The following is an 11,936-nucleotide window of genomic DNA, read 5'->3' on the forward strand; positions in this document are numbered from 1 at the left end:
ACGGTCGGAGGTTCGAATCCTACCTTGGGCATGGATGTGTGTGATGTCCTTATGCTAGTTAGGTTTAAGTAGTTCTAAGCTCTAGGGGACTGATGACCTCAGACGTTAAGTCCCATAGTGCTCAGAGCCATTTGAACCATTTTTGAGCCAAACCTCCTTCTGTCACCTCTTCCTATCGTTCCATCTGCCTCACTTCCATCTTCAGTAAGGTCTTTGAATCCGTCCTCTCCCATCGTATCCATCAGCTCCTGACTCAACACCACCTCCTATCACTTCCCCAGTGCGTCTTCCGAGCCTCTTTCTCCACCAAAAACCAACGCCTTCTCTCCCTCCAGCTTAACTCCCATCGCTCTGTCATTTTTGTTCCCCTCGACCTCCAAAATGCCTATGACCTCGTATGACATCCCGGGCTTCTCTTTAAACTCCAAACCTACACCCTGCCTATCAGTTTTGTCCATCTGGTCACTTCGTTCCTCTCACGTTATCCTTCCTATATCACACTCCACAACACCAACTCCCATATCTTTTATCCCACTGCTGGCAAGCCCAAGGACTCCATCCTCTCCCCTCTCTTCTATTCCGTGTACACCACCGATATGCCCAAACCCATACCACCTGTCCAACTTCTCCAAAATGCTGATGGCACCACCTTCCTGGCTCTCTATCCTACCCTTTAACGTTCCCAATGCACCCTCCAAACCCACCTTGACCAGTTCACCACTTGGTGTAATCAGTGGTTTCTTCATCTCAACCCCTCCAAAATCCAGGCAATCATCATAGGTCACACGACCCACTAATTCTGTCTCCACAATTCTTACCTCACCATTTATTGTCATCCCATCCAGCTCACCTCCACCCTGAGATACCTTGACTGTGACCTCACCTGGACCCCTCACCTTCTTACCCTCCAGCAGAGAGCCGATTTCAGCCTCTTCCTCCTGAAACTGTCAGGCCAGACATGGGGATTGCATCGTTCCACCATCCTCCACACCTACAATCCCTCATCCATCCTATCCTCTGTTATTCCAGCATTGACTGGATCTCTGCCCCCAATGCTTATACAAGGCCCTCAAATCCTCAAATTCCATGTGCTCCACCTTTCCTCCTATATCTACCTTCCTTCCCCCACATGACTCATGTAAGACCTCATCCCCCACCTCCTCCTTTTCCTCCAACATCTCTGCATAGTTTACGCTGGCCACAGGCTTGATCCCTCTCCCCTCCCCCCACTCCCTAGTTTCCTCCTTCTTCTCCACCCCTCGCCCATTGCTGCACCTCTATCGCTGTATCCCTCCCTTTCTTCACCTCCATACCCTCCACCTCCTTCAGTGGGGAAACGTCCAGCACCTTCCCCTCCTGCATGTTGAACTTCACTGTGATATCTACCCTTCTTTCCAACGGTAACCTGACCTTGTTCCCTCCCTTCTCCAGGGCCCCCCCTTTTCCTCCTACCCCCCCTGACTCCATGCACCCTCTCCTCAACTGTGTCCCTCCCACGTCCTTCCCTCTCCACCTCTCTTCGACATGGCCCACCCGTCTCCTCCCTCTCCACCCCTCCCTCCCTTCTTCCCTACTTCCTTTCTCCCTCATCTCCCTGCCCCTGGCAGATCTTGTGTTTGCTCATCGTCAACAGTGTGCTACGTTAGTGTTGTCGTTGGTGCTGTTCTCCTGTGCATCCAGAGCTGTGATTTTAATTGTGTGTTGGACTTGTACGTAGTGTTACTGTAAGTGATCTTTATGTGCTACGCCGTCTATCGCTACCTTTATGCTCCAGCCATACTTCGCCTTTTGTTCTTTTAACTGCCCCAGTGTGAGGTTTTTTGTGTGCAATACTTTTTTAATGTTTTTATCTCCAATTTACAATCGCCCCCTTTTTGTCTGTTCTCTTCCATTATGTTCCCCCTTTATTTTATTTATGTACGCCATATTTCCTCCTTCGTAATTTTTAATTGTATCATTAATGTCTTTCGGCTGAAGAGCAGCGCATATTCTGCTGCCAGCCCGCCCCAGATGGGGCACTGAAATACAACTCGCCAGACAACAGGGCCGTATTCTGCTTGTTTACGTATGTCTGTATTTGAATACGCATGCCTGCATCAGTTTCTTTGGAGCTTCATTGTAACATCCATCGAGGACAGAAAATCAGCACGGAGAACGTAATCCATGTAGTGAACATTGATACACCAACAACGTAATCTTAGGCTAAGAACGGAGTCTAATCCAATTCTGTAATTGAAAGAAGGTTATGTTCATGATAAGGATGCTCCTTGCTGAACACTATCGATGATTGCTACGAGACTGGACATTCTTCTCAACGAGAAATTCGCTCTTAGTGTATTTATGGCCAAATACCAAATACTACACAAGTTACTCAATTTTCTCGCCATACAGCACTGAAATACGAAACGAAAACTCAGGGCTCAACGCTGTAAACATGTCTGCGGAAACGGAGTGTCTAGATACAGTCTGTCTTATATGCAGATAACAGTATCAACGAGAGAAAGCAGCAGTGAAAGAGGCGGTTTGAATTCACGAAGGAATTGTACGTAGATATAAGCCATTGAGCATCTAATAGTACACACTGAAACGCGTTAGAAGGTTGGTTAACCTTAAAGGAGTAACGTTTATCCTCTCAAGACGTCGGCGTCAACCACTCATATAAGTTTTTTCTTTGAAAGAACAGCCTGGATATTTCCCGTCACGAAAACTGATAGTGATGTAACGTTTTAAATCCTTTGAATTAATCTAATCAAAAGAGGATAGGTGGAGAATAAAAATAAAAGTCTTTTCAAAGGAATAATGCCAGCGGTTACCTTTACGAATCCAGAGAAACTTATGCCAAGCGGCTGGAAAAGGACTGAGTACAGCCCTGCCGAATACGAGTTGTTTCTAGCCAGTACTCTACTCAGTGACATGTTATAAATTAATAGGGCCATGACTTGAACTTTAATTGCCCACAGACTTTTTACTGTGCTTTTTTTCACCTCAGGCAATATTTATTTAATGTGAAAAATTTTAAATATGACTTCCCTCTGATCCGAACCAATAGTAGATTGGCTTCCATTTTTACTACTCCTCTTTATTGTTCTGTGGGAAGAAAGATTGTTGGTTAAACTCCGTGTGAATTCCAGTCTGTCCTATGTTACCTCTTTACTTTCGCACTGTATACTTAGGAGGAAGTGATATATTGGTTGACTTAATAATGTAGGCTTTGGGGATTTTCACAGCAAACCAAAATGCGATGCACAACAGACCTCTTATCGTCTGTCCCGGGAGTTAAATGAGCTCAACAACTTTCATGCTTACTAAACGAAGCTATGACGAAACGCATTCGTCATTTTAGGATCTTCTACATTTCCTCTATGAATCTTGTCTGTTACTGATGAGCAATGTTAAAAGATCAGTCGGAAGAGGGTTTTGTAATGCTATTCATACTGATCTTGTGAATTAAGGCACCTTCATTTTTTTCCCTATATTAACGTATCTCAGTATTTGAAACCTCCTAGTAGATTAAAAGTGCGTTCCGGACAGAGATTCAAAGCTGGGGACTTTGCATTTTGCGGGTAAATGATCTAGCGTCTGACTTCAAGCGTGACTTACGACTCGCACTCATATCTGTCGTTCCGCCAGTACCAATTGTTCTACGTGACGGAATTACAGCTGTGTGGGAAGATCGTGTCGTGCTTAAATAACACAGTGATACGGTACTTTCCAACGAATGGCAAGAGTTTCGAATCCTGGTTCACCTCACACTATTCGTAGGTGAGGAAGCTTCGAATTAAGCCAATTCTGCTGCAAAGTGGAAGCTCAGTCTGGAATTTCTGTATTTATCTGAACTGAATAAGAATAATATTGCAATAGGTCACTGGTGTAGTTGTCTGCAATATTACAAGCAACTGTTTTGTGAAAAATGTCTGATATCAACATGTATAATAGATTAAATAAATTTGGCTAATTTATATAAGTATTATCAAATTTGGGACGCACGTAATGCTCGGCTAGACATTGAGGTGAAATAAAAAATCACCACGGGCCTCGGTTCACGTCTCTGGAAGCCTGCGCCTGGCCTGGCTCACGCACGGTGAGTTGGTGCCGTCCAGTGCAGAGGCACATCCCATCTTTTAAAGCAACACAGACCAGGGCGATTCCAAATTACATTTGGCCGAGTGGCCGCACGCCTTGGGAAAATATGAGCGGGAGCGGCCGTGCCGTAGGGCGGCTGATGGCGCTCGTGGTGTCTGCAAGACGGCAGCCAGAAGAGGATGATGCTGTTAGGACAGCGCTTGGTTACTGCCGTCTGCGCTAACGCGGTTACGGCGACCCTGCAGGCGCGTTGTCTGCTCGCACGACGGAAGCGGCTGCGCTGTGTCCTTACTCCCTCGCATGGCGCTCTATTTTTACTGTTACGAAACACTGCTGTTGACAGACATCACACAGAGTGTTCTGAAAATATCACCTCAATTTTGTGAATTCATCAGACAGACATGATATGCCAAGAAAGGAAACGATAAATATTCTTTGCTACGGAGCTGAATCTCGTTAATATTTGTGAGGGTCTTTTCTTTTTTGAATCTGCTACATTGTTGATACGCTGCGACAAATTTCATCAGTATCGAAGAATGTAGTGTAGCAATTCCTACCAGATTGGGCATCGGATCCGGAAACGTGCACATCCCAAGCTATGCATTTACCAACAGAGCCAATGTCACTGGTACAAATATAAGTCACTCCCTTGAAACCTATTTAACGTAATATCTTTGTAACAAGGATTAAAAAGTGTAATAAAATTTCTCGCAGCTCCATAAAGAATCCTAACACCATACAGAGAGCCCTGAAAATCTGTGCCTGTCAATTTTTAAAAGCGATGCCATTATTCGTCAAATTTAAAACGAAATACTTAGGACGTATCCAACATGTAACTGATATGTGAATCCATTCACCTAAGTCACTAATAGCTTCATTGAACTGCACATGATAAGAACAGGTGTGTGACTTTTCTCAACAATAGCTACTCTCTGGTCTCCTTATAATTATTTGTTGCATGCGGCCCATGTTCTTTTTTCGTATTTTACAGGTATTGGCATACCTATTAAAAATTCACAAGCACTAATTTTCGGAACTTTCTAATGGGGTTAGGAATCTATGTAGGGTTAGGAGAAATTTCTTTGTACTTTTTAGTACGTTTTAAAAACATGTCAAATTCAAAGATTCTTATTCATTTTAGAAAACGTCTTGGGAAAATAGCGACCAGTTGCACAGTTTTGCTTATATCGCACAAATCACACAAATTAGGTACCAGTTTCAGTCCAATTGCGGAAATATTCAAATTGTACTCAGAAACTAATGTGTTGAAGATGTCTCTAAGGAGCAGCAAATGCTGAAGGATCTAGGTGCTGTCAACTGCAGTATGTAAGTTTAGTCGGGCAATGGATATTTTCTGTGACTATAGTGAACTGGCAGTTGCATTATCGTTGGAGGTGAAAGCGCGCCTGTAGTTGAGGACAGTGCAGAGCAGAAAGTAGGAGAGTCTTGAGATGGACGGTCGAGTAGAATCGCGCTGCGGTTTTTTGTTGACAAATGGTCGTAAAGCAGTGGTGCTTTAGTATGTATTGGCTCAGGGCACCTTTGGTGTGGACTACAGGACTATACAACATTAAATAGGAACAGTACAATTACCACAAGAGGGTGCAAATTAACGTGAAGAATACTATGGGCCTAATTTCATTTGTTACGAAGCTACAAGAAGAAGATCCCGTGACACACACTGCCACCGAACAATGCCTTACATTGCATCTGCGACATTTCACCCTGAAGTAAGATACAAATAATTATTTGGTCAAACTTCTATACGGCTAGCCATCGTCGTAGTTGACTTTGAGTTTCAATTATACGTAGTTTGACCAAAGTAATCACGTTCACTCTTATCTAAGCCAAAATACCTAAGTAGGATCCTTCCTATCGATTATTGATGATTCAAGAGAGTCCTACTGATTGTGAAACAGTTACATTGTTTTTATTAAATATATAATAGAAATTAAAATTTCAATACTTTGCAAAACAATAACAAACGCAAGTGCTTCAGTCTAGTGAACAATGTCTTGAAAGACAGTGCGTAATAAAGTAAAATTCAGTAGGACATTTTTTGTCTGACTTTTTCACGGATAAATATGTTTTCAATTTTACGGAACTGCAGAAATGTGTGTCAGCATGTTTAGCCAGTAAGCGTAGTAATCGCATGAAGTAAATGGTTATGAATAATAATAAAAGGTGAATTACAAGAAGCCAAAGAGTCTGTAAAACCGTATCACAAATTTTTCCATTATTTTGCAATCGAAATTTTGACGTCGCAAATTAGGTAACTGTAACTCACAATAAAGTGATTATTGAATGCGGCTGTATCATAGAGACAAATTTGAAGCCGAACGACAGCATTCATTAATTAATGAATAAATAAATAACTTTCAGAGTAAAGTTAAAGCCAGCAAACATTACAGTGTGTGGCGTCACTAGTTTTTGTATTTACGTAACTGTTTACTAGTCATGATATTTTGTTGTTCTTTGGTAATTGTCACTGATTGATATCAATGTTCTGCTACCTCAATGAAAGGTATTTGTTCACTGTAACATACATTCAATTAACTTAACGCTAACGCAACATTGACCAATTTTGTTATGTTTTCGCCTTCCAACCAAACCAAGCATTATTACGTACGTTTTTCACCATTAACAGATTGTAAAGACAGTAATTTTGCTCACTTAGTGCGTTAGCGATTTTTGATTTTGTTTAGTTCAATAATTAAACCTATAACATTTTAAAAATTTAACTAATTGTTGTAATTCCGTCCACCAAATTTTATATTCACTTAATCTTAACTGAATTTTTATTTCTTGTCATCACTGCCGCAACTATAGAGCACTGACGATTCGGTTATAATTGCGCCTACATTTGGAAGATTTCATTTATTCTTTGGAGTGGATGCCTTTCCCGGGCAACTGCGAGCTTTAGGTACACTGTCCATTTAAGCCCTAATTAGCTGGAAGGGTAGTGGCTGGTTATAACTTACAGCATAACCTGCTGCACTAGTACACACTGAAGGACGGATAGGGCCAAGACGTTGTTTAGACGCAAACTCGGTGACGGCTTCCAGCATTAAGCTTTCAGTCAAGAGCGAGAACATTTATTGTGGAAACTCATTTGCATTAGACAAGCCATTTACCACTTATGTGTTCTGGAAGTAAAATAGTAGTATAAAAATGGAAGAATTACTACATATAAGACTAATCTCCACGAGCCGCCTTTCAGTAGGGGAAGGATACCAATGTGATCCTCCTATTTTCTGTTCCATTTCCGAATGGTATGTGAAAAGAATGATTTACTGTATGCTTCGATTTGAGATGATTTTCCCATCATTGTCAATCCGTGTGTTTGCGACAGGAGTTGGATTTCTGAAGTTTGTTGGAACGTAGGATAATGGAGGTGTAATTATAATCTTTTTCATTATGAGCAAAGCCTGTCTTCCACTTTAGTTCGCTACTAGATATTTAAGGTTATAGCTCTATCTAGCACTTGTTGTGACAGTAATGCTCGTTCTCCCTAGTTATGCCTTGTAAGTTCCATTTCCTTACGCTTGTGTCACATGGATATCTACGACGTATATAGATTGGTATCGAATGGACAGTAACATGAAAACCGAACACCCACCACAGCGGGACTATTTGAAACTGTTCTTAACACACATTAAGGTAATACATTCCTGTTACGTAAAACACGGTCGGCCGCTGTTGGATCCCCAACCGCACCCACTCTCGCACTTCCTCTTCCGATTGAAACCGTCCTACAACGCGTGTCTTTCCTCAGGCTACCAAAGAGCTGAAAATTACAAGCTGAAAGATGCGGCAGTGTTTCCCATTCAAACCTCCGCAGCCTAAACTTCATCCAATTGACCATGTGGTGGCGGGCGTTATCATACAACGGGACGCTTCCTCAGTTCGAGTTCTTCGAGCACGGAACGACAATGAATGCGTAGCGCTGTGAGGTGACTCTGGAGAAACTGCGACGCGCCATAAAGTCAAGACGCCCAGGAAAGCTGTCGGACCGAATCATCATTTTGCACGATTAGGCCTTCCTACGCACTGCTGACAGGACGAACGCTACCCTTTATCGTGTTGATTCGGAAACACTCAACGTAATATAGGTCGCCTCTTTCACATCTTTGGTGACGTGAAGAACGACACACGTGGATGTCGGTTTCCCCGGCCGCTGTGACCGAGCAGTTCTAGGCGCTTCAGTCTGGAACCGCGCAACCGCTACGGCCGCAGGTTCGAATCCTGCCTCGGGCATGGATGTGCGTGATGTCCTTAGGTTAGTTAGGTTTAAGTAGTTCTAAGGTATAGGGGACTTATGACCTCAGATGGTAAGTCCCATAGTGCTCCGAGGCATTTCGATGTCGGTTTCGGTCGGACGAGGAAGGGCTAGTGGGTGGCGTTGTGGGTCCGTCAGAGGCCGATCGTGTTCTACGATACAAGAATTGATCATCTCGTCTCCCAGTGGGATAAATGTCTTAACGCATGTGTTGATTAGTTTTGAATGGCACCATCCCAGGTTCCGTTGTGGCAGGAGTTCGGTTTTCATTTGACTGCCCCACATAGATTCAAACGAAATAGATAATAAAAGAATTAACTTAAATAAAGTAGAATAAAGAGATCATTATTGTAAGGATAAAAGGAAACTGTTCGAAAGTGGGAATATTTGCACGTCTCTACATTCATAATCTAATGTTGGGTGTGGTTCAACACAGCGACGCTCCAACCTGTGCTCTGTACCATGCGTTTATCATTTTTGGCATGCCGTCAACAATATGGTGTTATCCAGTCCTGTCCCACACGTTGACAGTGGCCCTTCCTTTGGTCATCTAGTGTTCAAAATGGTTCAAATGGCTCTGAGCACTATGGGACTTAACATCTGTCGTCATCAGTCCCCTAGAACTTAGAACTACTAAAACCTAACTAACCTAAAGACAACACACACATCCATGCCCTTCATCTACTGTAAGAGGTGGTTTCCTACGATAGCGCTGAACTGTTCTAAATCTTCCTCAGTCAGATTCATATCAACAGATACAGTGAGCATATCTTTCGACTGAATCCTACTTTGTTGGAAGAGGTATTCACCAGAGGGGCGTGGTGCTCTGGTGCACTGTCGACTTTAAAGACGAACCTGTCGTCGAAATATTCACTTTATGGATGGATTCTGTGTCGATACTGCACAGTTTTCAAAAAACCCTCCATTACGATGAAAGTTTTCCGAAGTTCGTACAGCTTAGCGCCCAAAACGTATCGGTCCCGCGTCCCTTCTGAAGTCGTGGGATGCATGCCTGAAACCTGCGTTGCTGGATGTCGTCCAATAATTCTTCTGCCTTGATAATAGTTAGACAGATTTGTCGGAAGAAATCCGACGCCATAGATACATGTTCCGTATCGAGCATTCCCGGTCCCCACATTCTTCGCACAATGTGTCTCTGTGGGTTGGTAACGTTGTTCGGATTGTTCACCTAGAGATCGAATCCTTGAGAGACGTCGCCGGCCATCTGGTACGTCGTAGCTCTTCTGTGTATATTTTCATTACATTCTATTCGGTTAACTGAGTGCCACAATTAGTGGGAAGCTCTCATCAGCCATAACTGCTGACCGCTGTCGACCAATCAGAAGGAGATTTTAAGAATTTTGTGTTCACAATAGTTGGTCCTTGCACGATAGACAGTATGTTGCAAAAAGAACGCGGGATAAATGTAGTTTTTCAGGCCATCAGATCTCTGGTTCTATTGACCACAGAGAAAAGGATCAAGTGGTCTGAATAGCCATAGGCTCGGCGACAATTTGTATACCTATAGCAAGAACGGGCATAGTGTAGCTATCCTATAGTACGGGATCAAAGGTTAAATATCACACACTTCATGAAAACCAGGTAAATTTAACGAATCGCTTGGTTATTTTGCTTTATGTATGGTGTATGCTGGGCCTTAGACAGCTTATAAAAGCACAATACGTTAATGAGCGTTTCCTGGGAAAACACCTAAAAACTGCCATTGTTTGCTACCAAAAATAACAGTTGGTAGGATGTCCAATCGTATAGTTCCTATTATGATAATCTTCGAAATTTTTAACATATGTTCTTACGATGATGTTCTCGGGGAGCCCCTTAACTTTTTTCGACATCATTCTCCATAACCGAGATCCAGACGTTCACAATTACCGGACTTACGCATTTAAGAAAGGCACCTAATACTTGTTCTGAGGCGTAAATGTTGTTTAAACTGACGTAGTGTATGTATGTCTAGGGTTCTGAGATCGTCGCAAGGTTTCTGAAGTCTTCAGCTTATGATTTTAGTCGCCATTTTGCACCAATAAAACTTTATGAAGCGCTGTCTCTGTACAGTGCGGATTTCATCCCTATGCAAGATGTCTTGACCTGGAAAATATTCGAGGGTGCCACAAAAAATTAATTTGTGATACGAAATTCTTTGTTCTTACGAATCACACATAGAACTTTTTGCTATAGGTGTAAAAATTTTGTCCACATTTATTCAAAGAATTTGTAAGGAGTTTGTGAGATCTCTCCATTACATTGAGAAAATGTAGCCAACTTAACACTATTCTTTGCATAGTGTAAGCAATCAGGTATCGATAGTAACAATCTGAGGGCTGTCTGTGAGAACGGAAGTAATAGTGTTGGTCGAGAGCTAGGGATTTAGAGGGCTTAACTATTTTTGAAGATGGAATTCAAGGTAAAATTTGCAAGCATAGCGCAAAAGCAATTGCAGGGTTAGGCTCGTGATTGTTGGTTCGAATTTGCCATAATCCCATGTTTTGCTTGTCATTTAAAGAAGGATCTCTATCCTCCAAACAATAGTAATTATTCTCCACATCTAATTAATAAATATGCTGTGGTTATTACATGTTAATTTAATTTCGAAATTGAAATAACTTGTTAATCTGGCACTCGGGCATTATTAATACCTATGGCACAGTAATTGTCACTGGTCATAATTCTGAAGTTTTAAATAGACTTAATATATGACATACGTTTTTTACAAATTATGAAGTAATTAGCAGTACCCAAGCAAACCCCTTTTTATTAAATTCATTCGTAGTAACAGTAAGCTTTAGCCGCTGCTGCTGCATACTGCTGCGAATCGCTACACACCGCACGGAAAAAGGCTGTCATCATAAGAGGTGAGTGCAAAACTTAACAGAGACACTGACACAACACAACATGCCATGTCCTCTAATCCAGTAAGTTCCGTTACAAGCAAGATTCTGTATCACTTGTAAATTCTTGTTCAGAAACATAGTCGCATAGCTCAGGTATTCACTGTTACAGGTTCATTTGTTCCTGTAGTTTTTCATATTCAAATACGCAATCAGATAGCTTATGACACTTATACAGTACGCACGCAGTGTTATGCAGGCTAGAATCCGTTTACTGATAGCTCGGGGTGGCTTATCGAGTCCATTTTCACAGACGAACATTGATATATTTGTTGTAGCTACAGTACATATTGGTTGTATATACGTTACACAGTGTTAAGTGAACTTGCGCTGGCTGGGTGAATATTTCTGGTAACATTATATTGTGCTTAGTTATTTGTTGTTTATAAAGTGTCAAAATGCGAAAATTCGTCGAAGTATATAAATAAAATCTCAATACTGAATTCGTTTTATTTAAGCAGGACATCCTGCTGTAACAGAAGAAGATGTGAACCAGCTCAAAATTTTAGTCTCGGAGCACAAAAAAGTCGACTATGCTCCTCCATCAAAGACCGACAGGGGAGGGGGGAATGAACTGCCTTCCCAACCAAAAATTTTGACATGCGAACATACTCGCGATTTTGTGCTATAAGAGAGACAGTGACGGAGGAACAAAGAAGAGACAGCGC

Source organism: Schistocerca cancellata, chromosome 3 (genome assembly GCF_023864275.1).
Source record: "Schistocerca cancellata isolate TAMUIC-IGC-003103 chromosome 3, iqSchCanc2.1, whole genome shotgun sequence".
Classification (NCBI taxonomy): Eukaryota; Metazoa; Arthropoda; class Insecta; order Orthoptera; family Acrididae; genus Schistocerca; species Schistocerca cancellata.